The sequence below is a fragment of the Etheostoma spectabile genome, unplaced genomic scaffold, assembly GCF_008692095.1.
Source record: "Etheostoma spectabile isolate EspeVRDwgs_2016 unplaced genomic scaffold, UIUC_Espe_1.0 scaffold00018566, whole genome shotgun sequence".
Classification (NCBI taxonomy): domain Eukaryota; kingdom Metazoa; phylum Chordata; class Actinopteri; order Perciformes; family Percidae; genus Etheostoma; species Etheostoma spectabile.
Window position 1 is genome coordinate 29,890 of NW_022604328.1, and position 16,441 is coordinate 46,330.

Here is a 16,441-nt window from a genome sequence, read left to right on the forward strand (position 1 = left end):
TCAGTGGTAGAGCTCATGCTTTACATGTATGAGGACCTGGCATCTCCAGCAGGTATTATGGTAGAGTCTTTAAAAGAGCTGCAACAGATATTACCTCCTGTGGTAATCTGACTGGTAAACAACACAACAAGCACTTTGAACGTACATGTTTTACGGTTTCTATTTACAGTATTTATTACTTGTAGTGTAGTATATTTACTGTATTACACTCCAGTTTTTATGTGTGTTACAGCGGGAATAAAAGGTATGAGCATTGTAGTTTCTTTTTTTATGGGTGAAATAATCTCAACATGCCATTAAGTTTACTCTTCAGCAGGTGGAGACATTTCACTTCAGACACTTGCAACATCAGTTGCTGTGTTAAACATCAACAGACTGGATAATTACTTACTGAAGATACACAGCACAGGAAATAGTAGAAGATGGTTTCGATCCATCAACCTCTGGGTTATGAGCCCAGCACGCTTCCGCTGCTAATATTAATATAAAGGCTTATATTGCAATCTCGTCACCCTACATGTAGGTGTACCTATGTTTAAATAAACACACTGTAGAAAAGTTTATGTAGTGTTTTTTTAATTTTACCTGTGTTTTTTTTCTGTGAGGGACAGCTCTGTCCGGCTTATTTATGTAGCATGGAAGCTAGCATTGGCTAACTAGCAGCCAGCCTGCTTCCAAACAAATACTTTTTAATTATCTCAACACTTTTTAACAGTCAAACTGAAACACTGGCGGTGAGCTCCAGGTCCTGCAGCTGCAGACGGACATGGATAGCTTCAGACCCGCTCACCACTACAGGGCTGCCAACTTTTCCAAAAACCTTGGAGTGAGATTTGGAGGGCCAACCCATATTTTGCCGCGTACAAAGCAATTTCTTTGGGTCTTTATCCTTTAGGGTTTAAATTGGGATTTGTTATATGTGGGGGGATGGGGCTCTCCCTGGGGGGGTCTAGGGGTATGCTCCCCCAGGGAAAAAATTTGAAAAATAAACCATTAAATGGCACTTTCTGGAGAGTTTTTTTGCAAAAAAAAAATGGAGAAAACAAGTCTTGCATGATATGTGCAAAACTGTATGGTTAGGAGCCTTTGTGTTGTTGTAGTATCAACAGGTTTTAGGGCATTCAACATTTACATTATTAACTTCTTATGATATAAGAACTGACCCACACAATGTGCCAAACATAATGAATCACATGAAGAGACAGGAGCATATGTCAGCAACAGCTGAGAAGATTTGGGTCTGTGGTGAACAGGTCCAGGGGTCCCTGGTGTAGGGACCAGGGACCCAAAGTTAAATTAATGTTGAGGGATCAACTAAGACCACTGAAATTCTAAAGAATGAGAACCACTGAGTTACATAAATTCTATTCCTTTAACCTTTGTGCCAAGGCTCAGTAATGTTTGGCTGTCATCCTCTGGCCTCACTTACTGTTTTTACTTTTTTGTGAAAATAAAGACTATTTGTTCATTTTAAAAAACATCAAATTAATTATTTACAGTTACATTTAGAGATGCAGAGGTTAGAGATAAACAATAGTGGCCCAACGTTGCAGTATCGTATATATATATATATATATATATATATATATATATATATATATATATATATATATATATATAGTACATATAGTATAGCTCAGATGTGTTTCACCAGATTTCTGCTCATATTTACAACTTTGTGCACATTCAAAATATAACTCCTCCCATCTCTGTTGAAGGGCTGCCAACTCTCACGCATTGGCCGTGAGACACACGCATTTAAATGGTTTCACACGCGCACACGCCACACCCCCGATTTCTCACGCTGAAGTGTCAACCCGGTCGGTCAAATTTCTGAAAGATGAGTTTATCTATGTTTTTACCTGTTGAGCCACTTGTGATCGACTAGTTGTGCTTTCAGAGACTGTGAGGGGTTCAAGAGCGCTCCCTGTCTGTGGAATTTTCAAATTGTCGCAAACTGAGAACATTTTTTTCACAATCCATCCCAGGTGCATTCCCGGCTTCAGGTATGAGCTCTGAGTATTACAGACCTGTCCGTCGCTTCGTGTCCACTCTCTCTGTAAAGATAAAGGTGAGCAGCGCGGCTGGTAGTGTAGCAACTTCAGTTCATGTTAGTGGACGCGCTCTGCTGGGGGGCAGTGACGCGTTGCATCCGTGTAGTCCTCCGATGAAGAGCAGCGTACAGCCTACTCTAAACTCTGTCAGAGACCAGAGACCCAAATGGGCCTCTGTGTCCGTCAGGCGGTCTGAATGAGATCCACCATATCAGCGGAGCAATGACATGCATAGCAGACTATATTACAACTCTTCAAATCTCGGACAACAGAGATGGGAGGAGTTATATTTTGAATGTGCACAAAGTTGTAAATATGAGCAGAAATCTGGTGAAACACATCTGAGCTATACTATATGTACTATATATATATATATATATATATATATATATATATATATATATACAATACTGCAACGTTGGGCCACTATTGTTTATCTCTAACCTCTGCATCTCTAAATGTAACTGCAAATAATTAATTTGATGTTTTTTAAAATGAACAAATAGTCTTTATTTTCACAAAAAAGTAAAAACAGTAAGTGGGGCCAGAGGATGACAGCCAAACATTACTGAGCCTTGGCACAAAGGTTAAAGGAATAGAATTTATGTAACTCAGTGGTTCTCATTCTTTAGAATTTCAGTGGTCTTAGTTGATCCCTCATCATTAATTTAACTTTGGGTCCCTGGTCCCTACACCAGGGACCCCTGGACCTGTTCACCACAGACCCAAATCTTCTCAGCTGTTGCTGACATATGCTCCTGTCTCTTCATGTGATTCATTATGTTTGGCACATTGTGTGGGTCAGTTCTTATATCATAAGAAGTTAATAATGTAAATGCTGAATGCCCTAAAACCTGTTGATACTACAATGCAAAGGCTCCTAACCCTACAGTTTTGCACATATCATGCAAGACTTGTTTTCTCCATTTTTTTTTTGCAAAAAAACTCTCCAGAAAGTGCCATTTAAAGGTTTATTTTTCAAATTTTTTCCCTGGGGGAGCATACCCCCAGACCCCCCTAGGGAGAGCCCCATCCCCCCACATATAACAAATCCCAATTTAAACCCTAAAGGATAAAGACCCAAAGAAATTGCTTTGTACGCGGCAAAATATGGGTTGGCCCCCCCAAATCTCACTCCAAGGTTTTTGGAAAAGTTGTGGTGAGCGGGTCTGAAGCTATCCATGTCCGTCTGCAGCTTCAGGACCTGGAGCTCACCGCCAGTGTTACAGTTTGACTGTTAAAAAGTGTTGAGATAATTAAAAAGTATTTGTTTGGAAGCAGGCTGGCTGCTAGTTAGCCAATGCTAGCTTCCATGCTACATAAATAAGCCTGACAGAGCTGTCCCTCACAGAAAAAAAACACAGGTAAAATTAAAAAAACACTACATAAACTTTGCTACAGTGTGTTTATTTAAACATAGGTACACCTACATGTAGGGTGACGAGATTGCAATATAAGCCTTTATATTAATATTAGCAGCGGAAGCGTGCTGGGCTCATAACCCAGAGGTTGATGGATCGAAACCATCTTCTACTATTTCCTGTGCTTTGTATCTTCAGTAAGTATGTATCCAGTCTGTTGATGTTTAACACAGCAACTGATGTTGCAAGTGTCTGAAGTGAAATGTCTCCACCTGCTGAAGAGTAAACTTAATGGCATGTTGAGATTATTTCACCCATAAAAAAAGAAACTACAGTGCTCATACCTTTTATTCCCGCTGTAACACACATAAAAACTGGAGTGTAATACAGTAAATATACTACACTACAAGTAATAAATACTGTAAATAGAAACCGTAAAACATGTACGTTCAAAGTGCTTGTTGTGTTGTTTACCAGTCAGATTACCACAGGAGGTAATATCTGTTGCAGCTCTTTTAAAGACTCTACCATAATACCTGCTGGAGATGCCAGGTCCTCATACATGTAAAGCATGCGCTCTACCACTGAGCTACATCCCCTGAAGATTTTAAAATTCTTTTGACTTTTTTCTGAGATCGACTTAGACTTATCTTTATCAATCCTTTTGGGATGACTCCCGCAAGGAAATTGAAAAATGCGGTGGCTTGAAATCAAACCTGGGCATAATGCTTGCAATGCTACGGTATAAATCATAGTCGAAAAGTAACACACCTGTTGCCTTTCTGCTGGACAATACAACGTTCACTGCAAATCTTGTAAGACAGATTGATAAGAAATACCTTGGTGGAGACTGGTTGCTTCCAGTACCTATGAGATAAGACAATATTGTTTATGAAAGCACATCTGCGATTTGGTATACTGTGATGTGTCATTGGTTGGCTACCACTCTTAAAATACAGCGCTAGTTGTCAGCAGGATTTGAACCTGCGCGGGGAGACCCCAATGGATTTCTAGTCCATCGCCTTAACCACTCGGCCACAACAACGTGACAAGTAGCTCTATACCTGTTTGCACAAATGTTCATAAACGTTTCTATTGGTTAAGACTGTAACTTAAGATGTCGTTGTAATCACATTCAGATCACCTCAAATAAAGACACTGATGATCATTGTGTTCATAAGTGCTTCTCTTTGGGGTTGTCTTGGTTGTGAGTTCATCATCAGACACTAACACATGCAGAGCAAGTACATTTCAGCAGTTGTCCACCGCTAGCTAAATATATAAAAGAATGGGAGTTTTGGAATAGATATTCAGCACTAACTGGTACTTTCTATTGCTGAATGAGCTCTATCTGGAGGAAAAAGGAGTTGCCCCAAAGAAGGTCATTGGACTCTAATTGACCACTCATAGACTGTTAATGGCGTACACTGGGATGATGGTTGTCTATTCATGAAGCCATTCATTACTTACAATAGTCAGTTTTTTTGTTTCTTGTTATGTCTCGGCAAGAAGTATTATACTTTTGGGTCGTCTGTCCATCTCTACATCAGAATCAGAAATTCTTTATTGATCCCTGAAGGGAAACTCTGGAAAAGACTGCTCCTTCGAGCCAGATTTGAACCAGTCTCAATGCCCAAATGTATTACAAGATTTGAAGTGAACATTACATTGTCCAGCGATGGTGGTATAGAGGTGAGCATAGCTGCCTTCCAAGCAGTTGACCTGGGTTTGATTCCCAGCCATCGCAGTAACTGTTTTTGGGTTGTGGTACTTTCCTTTTTTTCAAGAAGTCAGCAGAAAGGTTACTTGCCCAACCTGGTTTGATAAAATCTCTTTGAGCTGCATGATTATGGCCAAAATGATAACGACAATTACTTTGATCAATATGGAGATCACGATTAATTATCACAATTAGTTGTTGATTTTCTACTCCAAAGTGCTGGAAAGGAAGGTTTCACCTTTGGTGAGGTTTGAACCTCAGGTTAACAAGAAACAATCTCAGCAAAGTTGTTGATGGATGATTCTAGTTACATCACCACGTTCAGGCCAAATGCCACAGCTGTAAGACATCACATTGGTTGGCTTCCAGCTATGTAATATATGCAAATGGCAGTGGTGGGATTTGAACCCACGCCTCCAGAGAGACTGGAGCCTTAATCCAGCGCCTTAGACCACTCGGCCACACTACCTGCAGTTATCAACTTTCCACATCATGACAAACACAGGCCCCGTAATCAACGTTATGCTTGTTAATGTTATTGGAAAACTTGATGTAATACAAGCAAATACTTATGGCCCCACCCAACAGTTTTGTGATATGTGGCGGGCAACTGTGTGTCAATGATCAAGCTTGTTGCTCTGACCAAGAAATCTCCAGCAAAATGACTGATGCATCATCAGTTTAAAAATTTTCTTGGATGCCAAATATTTGAATTCAAAGTCAGAATCCAATTGACATGTAAGAACAATACAATGCACGTCCAGCTTCTACATTTCCGCATGAGTCAGCTTCCCCAATTTCTAAGGAAATATAAACAGGAAAATAGCCTGATAAGCATACATGTGCAGCTCAACCTCAAAAAGCCATAAAGCAAATGCTTGTGGCTTAAAGATCGAGCTCCCGCTCATTAAACATCGGACAGGCGTAGTCTCTGTGGCGCAATAGGTCAGCGCAGTTGGCTGTTAGCTGAAAGGATGGGGGTTCAAGTCCACCCAGGGATGTGTGTTGCTTTGATAACCTGGAGTGTGCCAACTCTGGGATTTATCCTCCAGCTGAAGACCATAGAGCAGCCCAAAGATCACCCAAGTGGCCTTCAGAAACCATGTACATATAAAACTTTGCAGTCATTGGTATGCAGGTCACTTGATGTAACACAAGCAAATACATGAGGCTCCACCCAACAATTATGTGATATCTGGCGTGTGCAGTAACAACACATCAAGTGCATCCAGGACCTGCCTGGTGTGCAGCTTCATACAGAGATGGGTACTATCAAGAAGGGGGGTGTTGTCCTGACCAAGTATCGCTGTGCCAGAGGGTCCACGTCTCTGGAATCATTTCATTGCCACCTGAACAAGTTCCTTCTATCTAAGTAGTATGTGTTTCATGATTGTACTTTTGTTTTTGAATGGTAAATGGACATATTTTAAAGAATAATTTTAGAACTGTGAATAAAAAACAAGACCTTTCCCATTTTGACAAACTGTTTTGATCACTTGAGGTATTTCCATGAAGTCTTTGGTCTTTGACAGTTACCTTGCAATCTAAAACTGTATATCCTATTGTCTCTAGAACAATAGTTGGCAGTTGGAGGAGTAATGGCTCTTTACAGTGAATATGCAAAAGAAGATGTTCACAAATTCAGTCCAGGTAAATGCTCAGCCCATATTCACACAGACCTAAACCTACTCACTTAATGCTGGTTACAATATTCTAATAATCAACAATGCCAGAGACAAATGACAAAGAGTGATAACAGTTAACAACCATTACGTTAGTTAAGGTCCCTGTGTGTGTTACGATGTGAAGCATAGTCATGTGCAGGTAGTGTGCCCTAGTGGTCTAAGGCGCTGGATTAAGACTCCAGTCTCTCTGGAGGCTTGGGTTAAAATCCCACCACTGCAATTTTACATTGCTGGAAGGTAACCAATTTGACGACATGGCGTTCGGATGAGGTTATCCCTTGTGACATAGCTTAGTGAAGTACCTAAAGACCCCTTTCTGATGCTGGATTTTATATCTGTACTTGCAATGCCCTGTTTTTAATGACCACCCAATTGTAAGTGTTCAATGTGAAATACTCATTCATTAACAAAATTGTCGGTAACTGTGACGGGGCGCATGTCAGCCGTCACGGTAGCGATACGCTACCTATACCATCCAAAGACTGAGACTGTAGGTATATATTAAATGCCCGTATATGTTTAACGTGTTCATATGTTTCATACATTTTTTACAATGTTTAAAATCTTCAGTTAACCAAGCCAGTCTCCATTTCCCCACAGTAATCTCTTAGCTTTCTTGTGCGCACATTTAAACATCTAAAACTACGGTGATTTACCTGCTTATTTGAACCCGTGGCCTTGTCAAGCAGAGCAGAGTGGCGCAGCGGAAGCGTGCTGGGCCCATAACCCAGAGGTCGATGGATCGAAACCATCCTCTGCTAATTGCTATGCTTTGTCTCCATGTTAAGTCCACTCCCAGGCTGTTGAAAATTAACAATGCATCTCTTTGTGAAATGTTTCCTCCTGCTGAAGGGTACAGTCTTTATGTTATGTTTATTTCATCCATTAAAATGGAAATTAGAGTGCTCATCCCCGCTGTAACACCCATTAAAACTGGAGCATTAATATTGTATAGATAAAGTACAATAAAAACTGTAAAATGTGTATGTTTGAAGTGGTTGTTGTGCTGTCTACAATAGCCTGAGGTATAAAAGGGAGAGCATACTGCTTAGTTTGTGTCACAGGAGGTCTTAGTCTAACACTACGCTCCAGAACCCTTCAAGTCAGATTACCACAGGAGGCCTTGGTCTACCACTATGTTCCATAACCCTATCAGTCAGATTAACACAAGAGGTCTTAGGCTGAATCTCATTTCTCTATCTTACCCCTACCCCTTTCCCTACGTCTTGAGCGTTCACGTGAGTGCTGTCCCAATAATGTTTTTGATCAAGGGGCAAGGGGTGTATGGCCCTAGGAACCATAGACAATGAATGAAGAAAATCAAGGGAGAACGCCATCTTACTTGAAAGGAGGACACAGCAGCTGATCCACTTTAGCTCTGAAAACCAGCAACGTTTCCTAAATCATGTGTTCATGTTGTACCCATTCATTACTGCATCGGTACTGTATTATTGTAATCATTTGTAATTAATTCCTGTTCATGCACTTGTGTTTTGTTTTTGTTTTTGATACAGGACACTGATGATTTGGGGGGGGGGGGGGGGGGGTTACAGGCCAACAGGCATCAGCCTGGTCAGGAATATCAGAATAGCTGTAGTTAATTTGTTTGTTTTTGGTCTTGTGTGTCTTCTTTTTAGTTTTACACATTCGTGGAGAGTTAGCCAGAGTGGCTAGGATGGCGGTAGGTTGGCAGACTCGAACATTGTACATTTTCAAAGGTGATTAGTTTATTTCCATGGTCTGCAGTACACGGATAATTAACCCATCAAACTTAAAGCCAGTGGCACATTAAAGTAATAGCAGCAATAACAGGCACATGTTCCTGGCAGGGCAGGGCAGGGCAGGGCAGGCAGGGCAGGGCAGGGCAGGGCAGGGCAGGGCAGGGCAGGGCAGCGCAGCCTCACCTCCCTCTCTCCTCCCAGGAGCACAAATCCCCCCATTTATATAGGGTTGTCAATTCCCACCCCACTGCTTCAGTCCATCCCATCCTAAAGCAGGTTGATCTACTCCAAACCTTAATACCTTGCCATCTCTTAACCTATGGAACTTGGTCACCAGTTCCCTCCTATCTTGCTGACTACACAACAGGTCAGGATTTTGCATACCTTTTTTATACAATGACCAAAAACAAACAAAATAAACATTCCTATACAAAAGAAAAGCCTCTACTTGGTTTGGCCCGGTGATGTCATCCATGACCACCCTATTCCTATAAAACAGGAAATACTCAGGCCGGCCCCTCCCCAACCAATTGTCTTGCATGGTGGAACTGAACAAAGGAACAAACAATTGTAAGTATCAATACAGGGAAAACCACGTTTCAACTTGCAACCTAATAAAATGGAACTGAAACTAACGTGACTGTGTGTTTACTTTACTAATGACCTGTATGGGACAAGTGGTGAGAAAACCCACTTCGTCACACACCCTCCCTCTTAAAACCGTTACTCATCAGAGTCAGCAATGACATTCTTCTTTCCATGTCTGTACCGGACCTGAAAACGATACGGCTTGTAATGGGAAAATTACATTTAACCAATGATTTTCATATTAATTATTCATAATAAGATCTCCAATGCCTCTCAGAGTATGTGACTTCTGTATCTGCCATCTGTGTGTGTCTCCTTGATGGGAGACAACTGGGTTTGTTATGACTCCACACCATTTCCTTGAAGAACAGATGACGTGGAGCCTGACAGAAACAGTTGTCTAAAGCTGTGTTTATCATAGCAGGTCCCAGGTCGAGACCATAGCCCATCCTAGAGACAAGATGACCTTTTTCAGCTGAGATAGAATGACCGGTCAAGAAACTTGACACACAAGGGGCAGGTTCAGAAATACGTAAGAGCTCCAACTGTCTGCCTAAGGTCCACTAATTTTTGTGTTTGAGATTAAACTGTTTTCCAAACAAGGTTTATTTTCCTCTGGGGGCACTGGATATAAGGAAGTGTATTACTGATTGTATTCACCAGAACTGTTGTCACTCTGTAACTTGCATTGTGAGAGCTGTTCTTGTCATTTTTCCAGGCCTGATTTCAACATCTTTGATGCTGCTGGAATAAAAATTAATAAATAAATTATTTGATATTAGTTGACTATAATGGGATATGTAACTGAAGGAAGAATCACCGGGTCGTCATGGATCTAAGAAGAGGGAGCCAACTCGTGAGGATCTGCACCGCCAGTAAACTGTAATTTTTCGAAATATCATCCTTCCCTAAATGCCTTTGCATCTTGGATGCTTTTCTGTTGTTTAGACATGGCTACATTCACATAAAGTATCCAAAGTGCACAATACTGCACTGTAATCCGTTCAGGTGTTTACACCGAGTTCCTCCAACATGGCCGGGCATCTGGGTTGACACCAAGAGGTGCTGTGGCTTAGTTGGTTAAAGTGCCTGTCTAGTAAACAGGTGATCCTGGGTTCAATTCCCAACAGCACGTTGTTGTTGCAGAGATTACCTCTGTTTGCATCATTGCTACCCATTAAACCCTGGTTGCAAATGAAAAAGGCATGTTACGTTAATACAGACTAAAAATGATAAATTAAATTTGAGTTTAAGTCACAATATACACAAAGTTCATTCATCAGCCATTTCTGTTCATTTGGCCTAAGTATGTTGTTTGTACACTGTGTACACTGTACACTGCAGCCTCTGCTACCTCTTGAGTAAGCCAGAGATCAAGGTTGTCTGATCTGGCCTCTTTTGGCAGGTGATTAACTACGCTGGAAACATTACTGGCCCAGTGGCGCTGCTCCAACCCTCCGGAGGCTCGGAGGACCTGTAGCTTGCTCATTAGCTGTGTGGCATTCCTTGATGTTGGCAGGCTCAGGAGGCAGTTATCCACGGCTCTCGTCAAAGTTTTTAATGACATCCACCTTAACACAGATAGTGGCAAAATTTCAATCTTAGTATTACTTGATCTCAGTGCGGCATTTGACACGGTAGACCATGACATATTACTAAACCGATTGGAAAACTGGGTAGGACTTTCTGGCTCAGTACTAAACTGGTTTGAATCCTACTTACAGAATAGGGATTACTTTGTGACAATAGGTAATTATACATCTGAGCATACAAATATGACGTGTGGAGTTCCCCAAGGCTCTATTCTGGGGCCTCTTCTGTTTAACATCTACATGCTCCCACTGGCCCAGATTATGGAGAACAACAAAATAAGTTACCATAGTTATGCGGACGACACACAAATTTACATAACCTTATCACCAGGGAACTATAGTCCAATACAAAAACTGACTAAGTGCATCGAACAAATTAACGGCTGGATGTGCCAGAACTTTCTGAAATTAAATGAAGGAAAAACTGAGGTGGTTGTTTTTGGAGCAAAAGAGGAACAATTGAAAGTCTGCTCTCAGCTTCAAACAAGAATGTTAAAAACAACAGACAAAGCCAGAAATCTGGGTGTAGTCATGGACTCAGACCTGAATTTTAACAGCCACATTAAGACAATTACAAAATCAGCCTACTATCACCTAAAGAACATATCAAGGGTTAAAGGACTTATGTGTCAGCAGGACTTGGAAAAACTGGTCCATGCTTTCATCTTCAGTAGACTTGACTACTGTAACGGGGTCTTTACAGGTCTCCCTAAAAAATCAATCAGACAGCTACAGCTGATTCAGAACGCTGCTGCTCGAGTCCTCACTAAGACCAAGAGACTGGATCACATCACTCCAGTTCTGAAGTCTTTACACTGGCTTCCTGTGCCTCAAAGAATTGATTTCAAAGTACTCTTGCTAGTTTATAAATCACTTAACGGTTTAGGTCCAAAATACATTTCTGATCTGCTACTACACTATGACCCCCCCAGACCTCTCAGGTCATCTGGGACAGGTCTACTTTCTGTCCCCAGAGTCAGAACTAAACAGGGTGAAGCAGCTTTCAGTTTCTATGCTCCTCATATCTGGAATAAACTCCCAGAAACCTGTAGATCCGCTGCTACTCTGTTCTTTTAAATCAAGGCTGAAGACCTTTCTTTTTGATGCTGCCTTTCTTTAAATGACTGCTCATTTCTTTAAATTTCTTATGCTGCACTGTAACTTTTATTCTTGTGTTTTATGTGTCTATTTTTTAACTGTCTATTCATGTGTTTTATCAGTTTTTAATGCTCATGATTTTTAACTGTTTTTACTTGTGTTTTATCTGTTTAACTGATTTTGTGTAAAACACTTAGAATTGCCCTGTTGCTGAAATTTGCTATACAAATAAAGCTGCCTTGCCTTGCCTTCCAACAAGACAATGATCCCAAACATACAGCAAAATCTACAAAGGAATGGTTCCCAAATAAACGTATCCAGGTGTTAGAATGGCCAAGTCAAAGTCCAGACCTGAATCCAATCGAGAATCTGTGGAAAGAACTGAAAACTGCTGTTCACAAACGCTCTCCATCCAACCTCACTGAGCTCAAGCTGTTTTTCAAGGAAGAATGGGCAAGAATTTCAGTCTCTCGATGTGCAAAACTGATAGAGACATACCCCAAGCGACTTGTAGCTGTAATCGCAGCAAAAGGTGGCTCTACAAAGTATTAACGCAAGGGGGCCGAATAATTTTTTCAGTTTTTTATTTGCTAAAAAAGTTTAAAATATCCAATAGATTTCGTTCCACTTCACAATTGTGTCCCACTTGTTGGTGATTCTTCACAAAAAATAAAAATTGTATATCTTTATTTTTGAAGCCTGAAATGTGTCAAAAGGTTGAAAAGTTCAAGGGGGCCGAATACTTTCGCAAGGCACTGTATGTTTAAAAAAAAAAAAAAGATAAATTGTATCTGTGACTGTAAGTATTGTTGTGCATATTTACAATAAAAATATTACAAAAAAGTTATGTAATGTAAGTAATGTAGTCAGTAAAATTAAATTAATTATACCTGGGATCCTGTGTGCATTCCATGCCTCTATGACTTTTGTGATGCCAATCCTAGCCAGCTGGCATGTCTTTGGTTTGACACATAATATTTTGATGTTTTGTCCTCTATGTTGACTTCCTCTTGGTCCCCCAGCTCTACCAAAGCTGTCTTCAAAGGGTAGTTGACTCTGGGATTCACCTCCCACCACATTCTCTCAATCACATGAATCTGTGCAGGTTTTTAAGGATAGTGTAAGTCTGCCAGCCTTCATTAGAAATACAATTGCAAGAAACCTGGATTAATTTTTAACAAAACATTCATTTCACCCTTGTAGAAGGAGTCTGAAGGTAAGGCTGCCTTTTAGTATTGTGTCTGTATTCTGCCAGCTTTTCCTGTATGAATGATGCCAGATAAAACTTTTTCCCACAGTCAACTCTGACCTGAACCCATAGTCCATAGGAAAGTACAGCAGGTCTGAGGACAAATCACAGACAAACATAAAATATTACCTAAACAGCATTGGTCTAAGCCATAAATCCCTAAAGTGCCAATTAAAAGTCCAAAGCATTTCATTTTTTATCTAGTTACACACACACACACACCACACACACACACACACACACACACACACACACACACACACACACAAGGCAAGGCCAGGCAGCTTTATTTGTAGAGCACATTTCAGCAACAGGGCAATTCAAAGTGCTTTACATAAAATCAGTTAAACAGATAAAACACAAGTACAAACAGTTAATAATCATAAGCATTAAAAACTGATAAAACACATGAATAGACAGTTAAAAACAAAATAGAAACATTAGGACACATAAAACACAAGAATAAAAGTTACAGTGCAGCATAAGAAATTTAAAGAAATGAGCATTCATTTAAAGAAAGGCAGCATCAAAAAGGAAGGTCTTCAGCCTTGATTTAAAAGAACTGAGAGTAGCAGCGGATCTACAGGTTTCTGGGAGTTTATTCCAGATATGAGGAGCATAGAAACTGAAAGCTGCTTCACCCTGTTTAGTTCTGACTCTGGGGACAGAAAGTAGACCTGTCCCAGATGACCTGAGAGGTCTCACACACAGACACACACACACACACACACACACACACAAGGTGGTGTGACACTATGGGCTTTTTTTCAGACTTGTTTTTAGCTTTGCTGAAGCGCATTCATGATCCCTAATACCTTTCTAAACCACTTACCCTGGTCCCTGACCCCTGCCCCCAGAGCTGGTATCTGTTCCTCAGCGGAGCAGGTCGGGCCCTCTGCTCTGGCTGACTGGAGGTCGGCGGATTCAGACGAGGAGGCCTCAAAGACCAACTGCTTTAGCAGCATCTGGTCCTAGTCTTCTGGCAGCGAGGCCTCCAAAGACAAACTGCTTTCGCAGCGCCTAGTCTCTGCAGAAGCCGCTGGCCTCCAGCTACCCGGAGCAGGACCCTGAACTTAAAGACTCAACATGGCTTGTACTTATAAGGTCCTCTATGGACGTTTTGTGACCTCACTCATGACGTCATCATGAACTATCAGCTGATTGGCCAGTAGTTCTTTAGATGTGTTATAGAATGCTGTGATGTCATACACCGTAGACAATTCCAGTCTATAAGACTTATCTCATTTTATTTTTATTTATTTTTGAGGGATGAAAACAAAATATATTGTAATACATTATGAGAATATACACATCACACTATAAATGTGTAAATTATTTTAACGTGGATAGAGCAGACATATTTTCACATGTAAATCGGTGACTAGGAGTTTATTAAACCAAAACTAGAGTTGTGATGGTTGGAAAAGTGAAAAGACGACCCAAAACGGCTTTTCATAGTTTTATTTTGGTTCTGTCAACTTTTAATGAAGTGCGTTTTACGATGCTAAAATTACTGTAAATTTACATGGAGTCTGGTGGGTTTAGCGATCGCAATTACGTGGATGTTTTTAAAATGCTTAATGCTTAAAATCCTTTCCATAAAGTTGTCAGACACTTGGAATATTAATCTGAGCCTGTCAGTGGCAAAACAAGCACTTTTGTGAAGGTATATACAAGATGGACATTTTCCCTTTTTACCTCACATTGTAGCTTGTTTTGCCACTGTATATGCATTAATCAAAATAAAGTTGATGTGTATATGCATCAATTAAAATAAAGTTGATGTGTATATGCATTAATCATAAATAAAGTTTATCTGTATATGCATTAATCTAAAAAAGTTGATGTGTATATGCATTGATCTAAAAGAAAGTTGATGTGTATATGCATTGATCTAAAAGAAAGTTGATGTGTATATGCATTAATCATAAATAAAGTTTATCTGTATATGCATTAATCTAAAAGAAAGTTGATGTGTATATGCATTAATCTAAAAGAAAGTTGATGTGTATATGCATTAATCTAAAAGAAAGTTGATGTGTATATGCATTAATTAGTAGACCTCAAGGCGCAACGGTAGCGTGTCTGACTCCGGATTACTAACAAAGGGTACAAATTGTAATTTCCCCACTGGGGATCAATAAATATTACATTATATTATTCAAAAAGAAGGATGATTGTATATGCATTAAGAAAGTTGATGTGTATATGCATTAAGAAAGTTGATGTGTATATGCATTAAGAAAGTTGATGTGTATATGCATTAAGAAAGTTGATGTGTATATGCATTAAGAAAGTTGATGTGTATATGCATTAATCTAAAAGAAAGTTGATGTGTTTATGCATTAATCTAAAAGAAAGTTGATGTGTATATGCATTAATCTAAAAGAAAGTTGATGTGTAATTGTATTAATCTCCTCACAGTGATCGCTAACATCAAAGTAATATTTTGTTTTAACTTGATCTGAAACAATAATCGGCGATTCATTGTTGAAGAAAGGTTCTAAGAAATGTGAAGGAAGAAATTAAGCTTTACCGCCTTTTGAAATGTTTTTGTGTAGACTCTCCCAATTCTGGTGTTTTCATTTTGAAGGTTTCCAGGAAGAAGCAGGAAGTGGCTTTGAGGAAGTGTTTCCTCGGTGCGTTGCTGTCAGACGGGTCAGATTGGCCGACTCCGAGACGGTGTTATCCGTCTTCAGCTTCCTGCTTCACCTCCAAAGAGTAGCCTAGGTATCATCATAAGGCTATTAGCGATTCATTCAGAAATGTTCATGAATATTAATATATTATTAATATAGTCCATAAATTAGGTGTATCTGTTCAAACACTTATGTAATAACAGCTGCGACTAGTCATTTAATCAAATACATCAAAAGTCACAGTAAGTATGCAATATTTAGTTTATTTTGTGTCCTGTTTAATAGCTACATGTATGACCTTTGAAGCAAAAGAACATGTGAAAATCAGGTTGGTATTCAGTGAGGTTGATTGGTTGTTTAGACATCCTGGGAACTGCCAGGTACCCCCCCCAACCGCTCAAGGCGCTGGTCCAGCTGGTAGCCCACTCACTCTGACATCTCTCCATTAGTGCTGGAATAGATCCTGAGCGTGTGTGTGTGTATTTCAGGCCTGTGTGGGATTACTGAAAAAGTGTACACAGAGTGTAAATTGTAATTTCCCCACTGGGGATCAATAAATATTATAGATTAAATTATATTAATCAAAAAGAAAGATTATGTGTATGTGTATATTACTCAAAAAGAACGTAGAGGCATATAACGTATAGGCATGTATGCATATGTGTATATGCCTTAAAAAGAACAGATATGCATTAATCAAAACGAAAGTTGATGTGTACATGCATTAATCAGCA

The 16,441-nt window shown here is 39.9% G+C and overlaps 3 non-coding genes across 3 annotated transcripts; 1 reads left to right on the forward strand and 2 right to left on the reverse strand.

Moving 5' to 3' along the window:
• Positions 1-4,378: 4,378 nt before the first annotated feature.
• On the reverse strand, positions 4,379-4,460 carry trnas-aga (transfer RNA serine (anticodon AGA)). The gene has a single exon. It is a non-coding gene; the product is annotated as a tRNA-Ser (tRNA).
• A 1,062-nt stretch (positions 4,461-5,522) lies between these two features.
• On the reverse strand, positions 5,523-5,604 carry trnal-aag (transfer RNA leucine (anticodon AAG)). Its single transcript has one exon. It is a non-coding gene; the product is annotated as a tRNA-Leu (tRNA).
• Positions 5,605-7,509: 1,905 nt separating this feature from the next.
• trnam-cau (transfer RNA methionine (anticodon CAU)) lies at positions 7,510-7,581 on the forward strand. Its single transcript has one exon. It is a non-coding gene; the product is annotated as a tRNA-Met (tRNA).
• The last annotated feature ends 8,860 nt before the right edge of the window (positions 7,582-16,441 follow it).